Raw genomic sequence first — 8,937 nt, 5'->3', positions numbered from 1 at the left:
TGTTTGTGGTGGGTGGTTTTTAAACTATATATGTTCATGTAAATTGAATTCTCTTATTTTAAAAATTAAAGCTGTAACCTAATTAACATTAGTAGAATTATTATTGTTATTGCAATAAGCACCAGATTAGCAATGCATTAAAAATAGGTAACAAAGCAATTACTTAAAATGCCAGTAAATTGAAAAGTGTAACTTATACAAATGCTTTGAACCTATCATAGTGAAAATGTTAATTTTTGAATCTTCACCTTGAGTTTTGGCTCATGGGGGTGGGCTTTTCACGTGGTGTGTAGGCAACTATTAAGTGGGAAAAAACATTGCTGTGAATATCACTGTTTAGGCTAACACTAAAAACTGTAACATTATAATAATTATTTATTTGGAGAATTAATCTCCTTCAAGGTTATTTATTATTGATGTTTATACCATGATTGCACTTTAGCCTTTTACATACTAAAAAATTGATTTGTTTGTTGTATTGCATGCTCTTTGTCCCATAATGTGTGTGTGCAATGACAACAGTTTGCTTTTAAAGGTGATATAAGCCAGATTTTTTCCCCATTTTATTTAATGTAACTTACATTTTCAGTTTTCACTTAATATGCCTAGAGGGCATGACAGCTCTCTTTGACAGTGGTACCCAGTGATCTTAAGAAAGCACCATAACCTCATATCTACTCTATGTACATTACACAAGAGAAATGATTTTAAGATTTATTATATTAAAAAAATTTTTTTTAAGTTCTAACTAAATTCTGACTCTTACATAAGGAGATGCATTATGTATATTGTGCTTCCTTAGAGATATAAATTTGCTTTTGAGACATGGGAGCCACCTCATTCTAAGGGATATCCCATTTACATGCCTTGGCCTGAGTCTTGTGCCATGTCCAACTTGGGTCTTATTTTTAAATATTTTCTTTGTCTTAATAGGCAGTCAACCTTAGAATTGCTTTTTTGAAGAATTCACCAAAGTTTCTGGGAAAACATGTTCAAGTTTAAACTGAAGAATGGATCTAATTTTATTATTTGCTTTGTAAGGAAGAAATCTTTATTTCAAACCTTTCATTCTCTTTTCCCAAACTAGGTTACAGATTCTTAAATGCAAAGTTCAGATTACTTAGACACTGTTTTCCGGTATTCTTCAGGGTCATTCTGTTGTATGGAAGTAGGAATATTCTGTTCCCAGATTAAAAAAAAAAGTTTTTAGATTATGAAATAATAATAAAGCTATATTTATGACTAACATGTTGGTATGTTTTGTCTAGTTGAAGTGTTTCCAGGGAACAAAGTGTGCTTGTCTATTAACAGTGAACAAAATAGTTCTTCATGAATAAGTTGTTCATTGTACATATAAACATTATGATCTTGTACCTATAAATTTTCTTGAGAACTTAGCTTGATCTTTTTTGTTTATCATAATGCCTCTATCTAAAGGTTCTTTTTACATATGTTCACACTCAAGTCCTCATTAAAAGCTCATTTGGCACTTTTCTCCCATCTTCCTCCACAACCATAAGTAATTTTCCTACACTGTATTTTTAAACTTATCAACTTTTAGCAAAAACCATGAACAGATTTCACAGTGTATATCCCAGACTATATGTGCTATACATTCTAGTCATTACAAGGCTCAGAAAGTGATCAGGATAGTTAACAGAATTGTATCATTGGTAGAATTACTCAGCCATTGGTCTTTTAAGAACCATGGAATTAGGAAAATTTATGGGATTCCATTTGTTCAGAAGCTGTTAGAGCTATTAGGGAGATGACCTCAGTCTGTTCTTATGCTTACTCCTGTTAAAGTTAATGGGGTGCTCGCTTCGGCAGCACATACACTAAAATTGGAACGATACAGAGAAGATTAGCATGGCCCCTGCAGAAGGATGACACGCAAATTCGTGAAGCGTTCCATATTTAAAAAAAAAAAAAAAGTTAATGGGTTCACGAAGTCATATTGTTCTTGAGAAATAACTGTGGCATTCTTGATTATCTCTGGGCATTAGAAAACATAAATAAATCCCCATATCTCAATTCTGTTCAACCTGGATCCTTGAAAAATGAATTCCAGAGATGGCATGCATGCATGACCTAAACACAATCCCTGGAAACATTTCAAATATTTAAAAGATGGTGGACTTCAGAAATTGGATTCCGTTTGGGGAATTAAGGTGGTGAATTTTTTTCTTCTTTTTCTTTTTTTGTCCATGTTTGGTATCAGTAAAATGCACAAATCTGAAATTTTCATTTAAGAAAGGGATCTTCAACCTGCCCTATGATACATTTACTCTGGGTTTGCAGCCATTATTCCAAACCAGAAATGAGTTTTTTCCATTCAAGGAACCTCACACATAGGCAGGCCCGGCTCTCCTGTCTGCCCTGTAATAGGGAGGTTGGTAAATAAATTTTGTATATATCTGGGATGGTGAATGAAAGCTTTGGTACTCATGTCCTGTGAGAAGAGGAGACACAGCTGCTGTCCTTGAATATCTGAAGTGCTGTCACAGGCAAGAATACTTATTTTTTATGGCTGCAAAAGACATTACTAAGACAGTGAGTGAAATTTCTAAAGAAGCAGATGGTAAGTTATTAAAGGAAAAATGTCTAAGTGCAACACAGAGTAGGTCACCTTGTTGAAAAGTGAGGATCCTTCGAAGAACACTTGTAGCCCTGGGATTCTGTCATATGTGATACTGCATTATTGTAAATGTTGGCTGCATAAAACAGCGTTGACGTGACAAATTGATTTTGGAGATTTTTCCCATTGACTTGGACTTTGTACACGTATCCACAGTTATCCTCATAAAATGCATTTGAGGTAGGTAGGGATGAGGAGGTATCACTTTCTTCTCTTAGAAGATGCAGAAACAGCAGCTGGGGAGATGAGAGAGATACATGTGGGCAGTGTTACCTCAGTCAGAACCAGGTGCTTCCCAGGAAGCATCACACCTCACTGAAATGTAGCTTTAGTGTTTAAAGAGAAGGTACATTTTTTGTTACAACATGGCTCCTGAATGCAAGCCAACCACTTCATGTGGTGTTCAGTTGAGTCAACAGCAATTCTGTCCAATACTGGGGGAGAAATTGGCAATGCTGGACTTACTAAGAGGTGGTGTGGTGTGTCAGGTTGCAGTATTGCGCCTTCCTCAGGCACTTTCTTCCTCACACATTTTTCAGATAATTTTGATGATACTTAACTTTTGCCATTCTTGTAACAATACTTATGACTTCACTGTATTTTACAATGAAGGTGGGGCTTATGGTAGCTTGAAAGAGTTGTCCAGGGGCCACGAGCTCCTTCATGACAGAGCCAGAGCAAGAATCAGAATATTGTCTTCATGAATCTTGGCCAGTGCTGTCACAACATTGTGCTTCTTCCTTGACAAGAGTCCCAGATAATGGTCCTAAATGCATGCATTTGTTGATTATACAGTGGCTCTCAATGTCCTAAAATTCAGCTTAGTATTTATTATCAATTATTGCACCTACTTAATGCAAGCCACTGTGCAGGATATAAATATCACCACTCCATAATTTCTACACAGCCCCTGCTTTATAACAGAGCCACCCCAAATTGCCAAAGAATTCCAGAGTTTCAGATCTAACTGTGTTAGAGTTTAGTGCACACATTTTTGGATACTTCAAATTGGTAGTTTGCTGACTGATAAGAGGGGCACTGCATTTACCTTGGTGAGATATATCACAGAGAAACAGCTGATTATATGTCTCAATCCCTCCTCTTTGTTCAAGGGGGAGCATCCATTTCCCTTCTTCTCAAGAATGTACCACTTTATTTTTATCCCTACTTAAGTCTGCCTGTAACTTGACACCACAGCTGAAATTTCTTATACTAATATAATCCTAAACACAGAGGGCTGGTAGAAGGAACTGGGATTTTTATTAGGTGAGGGACACCCTAGCATAAACACGAAGGAGCTTACAGGGGGGTAAAAGCAAATGAGTGGACACACAGTTAGTTACTGGGACTCAGAACAAAGTCCTGAGCTTGCCTGCAGGCTCTGGCTCTGGCCTACCTCTCCCACCTCCTCTAGCCCCACACCTCTACTCACCCCTCTCCAGACCAGCTTCCTTCCAGAGCCTCACCAGTATCCTGCTCTCCCCCTGCACCACAGTTATGCTGGGTTATGCCTTCTGCCTGAAATGCCTTTTTCTTTCTTCTCCTCCTGGTTAGTTTCTACTCAGCCTTCAGATTTCAAGTCGTCACTTCCCCAAGGCAGCCTCATAACTCTTAGAACACCACATATGTTCAGGGTCAGGTATAGCATATCTCACCATTGCCTTATCATTTAGAAGGGAGCTGTTCATCAAAGTGAATGCCCAGTTTGGCCCAATAGCTTCAGCAAGTCCCGCTTTAAGTTCTCACCAAAGAGATCTTGTCAAAATCACTGGAACTAACTACACATACAACAATCCACTTATCCATCCATCCATCCAGCCAGCCAGCCAGCCAACCATTCACCAGTATTCACTGGGGGCCCTTTATGAGCCAGTCACTGTAGTAGGTACAAGGGATATAGGCTGCCTCCTAACCAGATATATTTGGGGTAGCTGGTGAAGTTTTCTGAGCCATTAAGGCCAATCCCAGTCACTGTTGGCCTTTCTGGAATGGGATCTACATTACCCGGACTGGCCCTAGGACTTTTGCAGTCTTACAGGACTACATGATATGTGGCTGAACCACACTGGCACCATTTTGTCAGCTCCATCTTAGGCCCACAGTCCTACCCCATCTCTTTTTCTGAGTGACTGAGCTTTAGCCTAACTCACAAGGAATGCACCAAACCAGAGGAGTTCCCTATCAACTTTTACCCTTACCTTCAACTGATATGAAAACTTGAAGAGTGCTTTTTGCTGACGCAGATGGTTAATGGTCATGAGACACCTGCCCCCGCCCGGGGGGAAGGAAAAGCCCCCAGTTCCAGTTGGTGTGGACGTGCTTCTCACTTGATAGTCAGATTCTATTTTTATCCTTAGCCCCTTTATATCCCCCTGTACCCCTTGGCAGTGCGGAGTGCAGCTGCGAGTGCCTCTGAATCATCTCTCTGCCTGATCCTGCCTGCCTGAATGTAAGTTACCCACAATAAACTTCATAATTGCACTTCATGGAGTTGCCTGCTTTGTTTTTCAGTCACAGAGTTCCATCTTAGTTCAGATGATATTATTCAATATCTCTGCTTCCTAACATGTGACATTATTTTCTTCACAGCATTGATTACTATCTGAAATTATTCATTTACTTGTTTATTGTCTGTTCCCTACCGCTGCCTCGTGGGAGTGCCTGTCCATCTTATTCATTGAATACTGCCAAAATCCTGACTGATGAAGATTTGTTCAGTGAATCAGTGAATTGGTTCTAGAGAGAAAGTCCTTCTCCCGAGCTCTGATTTGGAACAAGGCTAATGGATAGCCACTGATGATTGGGAGGTTACAGTGAAAAGACTTGGATGAATCCCTGCAGTATGTACAATAGAACATAGGAATCTTTGGGGTGCCCCACCTGGTCTAAACGTTCTTCTTCCTTAGATGAAGGCAGTTTGCAGCCAATGCTGGTCCTCCCAGGGATAACATAGGCTTCTGCAAAAGGGAAGCTGGGCTAACAGGCAACCCTACCTCTCCAGCTAGTAACAGAAACTCCTCTGAGATGACTATAGCAGTCATTCTAAAACTTTGGTGGGACTAATAATCACTTGGGGAATTTGGTGAAAATACAAAGGTCTAGGACGTATCCAACTTCACCAAGCAATGAAATTGAGCAGCACCCTTTGGGGCCCATGTCCCCCATTTCTTGTTTGTAGAAAAAGGCTTTTGTTTCCTAGGCCTTCCCCGAGTTCCAAAGAGCCAGACACAGGCAGTTACTAATTAGGGAAGTGAGGGAATGCAGAAACAAAGGAAAAGCAATTAAGCAAGATAAGTAATGATAATAGTTCAATGATAAAACAGAATCCTAGTTCCTCCTCAAGGAATATACATAACAATCTAATACATATCTTTGAGTTGTTCTGCAGAAACTAAGACCCAGCCCCGGTAGAGGAGGGTGACTGCAAGCACACAGACCCCAGACTGGTTGGAACCAGAAGGTTGATGATTAAGACTCCTAAAACACCACCCTGTTACCTCACTACCAACCAATCAGAAGACAGTCATGCACCCTGCAGCCCTCACCCCAAATGTTGCCTTTAAAAACCCTTCCCTGAAAGCCATCAGGGAGTTTGGGTCTTTTGAACATGAGCTGCCTGTTCTCCTTGCTTGGTGCCTGAAATAAATACTGTACTTTACCACAACCCAGTGTCAGTAAATTGGCTTTGCTGCATGGTGGGTGAGCGGACCCAAGTTTGGTTCAGTGACAGCATCTGTGTTCTCTATTAGCTCTCTAGCTAATTCCAATACACACCAGATTGATAGCTACTGCTCTGTATGGCTGCATATCCCAAAATTTATTCCATGGAACACTAGTTCTCAGAGTGTTAATGGTTAATTAAATAAATTATCAGATTAAATGTTTCCCTACTGCAGATGGTTCAGAATCATTAAAATGCAAATGTGCATCGTGAATCTCTCAGAGGGGGAAAAGTGTACTATGCTTCCTAAACTTATTTGGCCATGGAACTATTTCTTCTCAGGAACATGTATTAACATCTTCTGCAACTACTGTAGTTAGTGTTCAGAATATACTTTGGTAAACATTTCAAAATTGCAATCACTGACTGCCGGCCCCCCCGCTGCCACCCACAGCCGCCTTCTTGGGAGAACTTCAGATCTATCTTAAGGCAGTGCACATTTAACAGCCAGAGTGGCCAATTTTAGGTGATTTGGGGGTCACCTAAAACCTTGCTTTTCAAAGTAGTTTTTGAAGCAATTTCCTGCATCACTTGGGAGTTTGTTAGAAATGCAGAATCCCAGATCCACCACCACCACCACCAGAGCTACTGTGTTGGAATCTGCATTTTAATAGGATCTCTGGGGGATTCATTTGCACCAATATAGAGAAGTGGTTCTTAATGAGGGCAAGGGTGGGGAGGAGGGAGACAGAAATACATGGGGAGCCATTCAATATGCAATTACTGGCCCTTTCCTCATCATCCCCTATCAGAATTTCTGATTCACTCTTGGAAAGGAGAGAAGGGGGAAAAGTCCCCCTTGGTAATACTGATATACTCTCTTGGATCTTCCTTTCTTTGGCTCAGTTTTTCCAAGCCTGGGCTCCTGACTGAGAGAGTCGGGGACAGCAGTCCTCACAGATTCAGGAAACCCAGCAAGAAGCAAACCCTTCCTGAAATTTAAAGTGTTTATCAAACAATAAATTATATAAGTGAACTTATTTGGATATAATAGAGAGAGAAAAAACTTGGTTGTGACTCAAATTAATTAGTGTAAAAATTGCGTGGGATTTCATTATTGTTCTTAGGCTTCTTAGCACAAGTGAACTAAAAGTAAAACTCAAAGTTAGTCTGTCTCTTTATTCTTGAGAGCTTTCACCTCTATCTGAAATACTTTGTCAAGTGTACCACCCTGTGGATCATCCAAGTAATCCAGCTTCTTTTTTTCTGTTACTATGGCCTTTCTCCAGTTTCTGGCCTTTTGCTGTAAACCTAGATTCTCTCCTTTGCCTTGCCTTTTGATGTTCAGCCAGTATTATCATGATGTGCCTCAGTGTGGTTTCCTTTGTATTTATTTTGCTGATGGTTGCTTCTTGAATCTGTGGCAGAGTTTCATACATTTGTGTGTTGCTATCATTCTTCATTTGGAAAATTCTTGGCCATTATATCTTCAAATATTCCTTTTGCGTCATCCTCTCCTGTCCTTCTGGGGCTCATGTGTATTACACATTTTCATTGTGTCCTACATATCTTTTGTGCTTTATCCTATGTTTTCCATTCCTATTTTCTTTGTGCTTCAATTTAGGCATTTTCTATTGATCATTTTTGCTGTTCATTAATCCTATCTTCTGTTTCTTCTTTTTTTCATATTTATTTATTTGATTGTGTCGGGTCTTAGTTGCGGCATGTGGGATCTTTTCGTTGTGGCATGTGAACTCTTAGTTACGGCATGGGGGATCTAGTTCCCTGACCAGGGATCGAACCTGGGCCCCTGAATTGGGAGCACAGAGTCTTCGCCACTGAACCACCAGGGAAGTCCCCCGTCTTCTTTTCCTAAGCTCTATTAAACCCATAATATCATATATTATATTTTTAAATTCTAAAGTCTCCATTTGATTCTATTTAGAGATTATAATTCTCTGAAAAATTCTCCATTTTAAAATTGATTTTCTCTATTTTCTTAAACATATTAGACATAGACATTTTAAAGTTCTATTTTCTTGAACATATTAATCATAGTTAAAGTCCTTATCTGCTAACTCCAATGTCTATGTCACCTGTGGTTCTATTCCTATTGAATGTTTTTTCTTGTGGTTTTTAGTAATATGGTCCTGAATCACAGTATGTCTAGAATTTTTTTTTATTGAACGCTGGTCCTTGTGTGTAAAAATTATATAGTTCCAAATGACTTTTTCTTTCTTCATGGTGGGTTTATCCTTTCCTCTGCTAGGCAGATGAAATTGAAATTGATCATCTTAAACCAATCAGGGAATGAAATGCATTGAGGCTGACTTTTAGTTTTGGTAAGGTTCAGTCTGCCTCTGACTTGTTTGTGTTACTAAGATGTTGTCCTTCAGGGTTTTCTCAACTATCAATAAATGTCTGGTGTGTTCACTGGTCTCCCTTCTCCTGGCAGGTCTAATCTTTTTCTCTTTAGCATTATGAAACAGCGGAAAATTTCTTTCTGATTTTCAGAAGTTTTCGACATAGCTTGCAAGTCCTGAAGTCTACTCTTTGTTTCCCCAGTACCATAAGTCTATGAAAAAAATGTTAGTGTTTCAGAAATTTTCTGCTTAGCTTTTTAATCACCTGCCCCCAC

Source organism: Hyperoodon ampullatus (assembly GCF_949752795.1).
Source record: "Hyperoodon ampullatus genome assembly, chromosome: 1".
In the NCBI taxonomy this organism is placed as follows: domain Eukaryota; kingdom Metazoa; phylum Chordata; class Mammalia; order Artiodactyla; family Ziphiidae; genus Hyperoodon; species Hyperoodon ampullatus.
The sequence above is the reverse complement of the archived record's forward strand: the minus strand, read 5'-3'. Positions refer to the sequence as shown.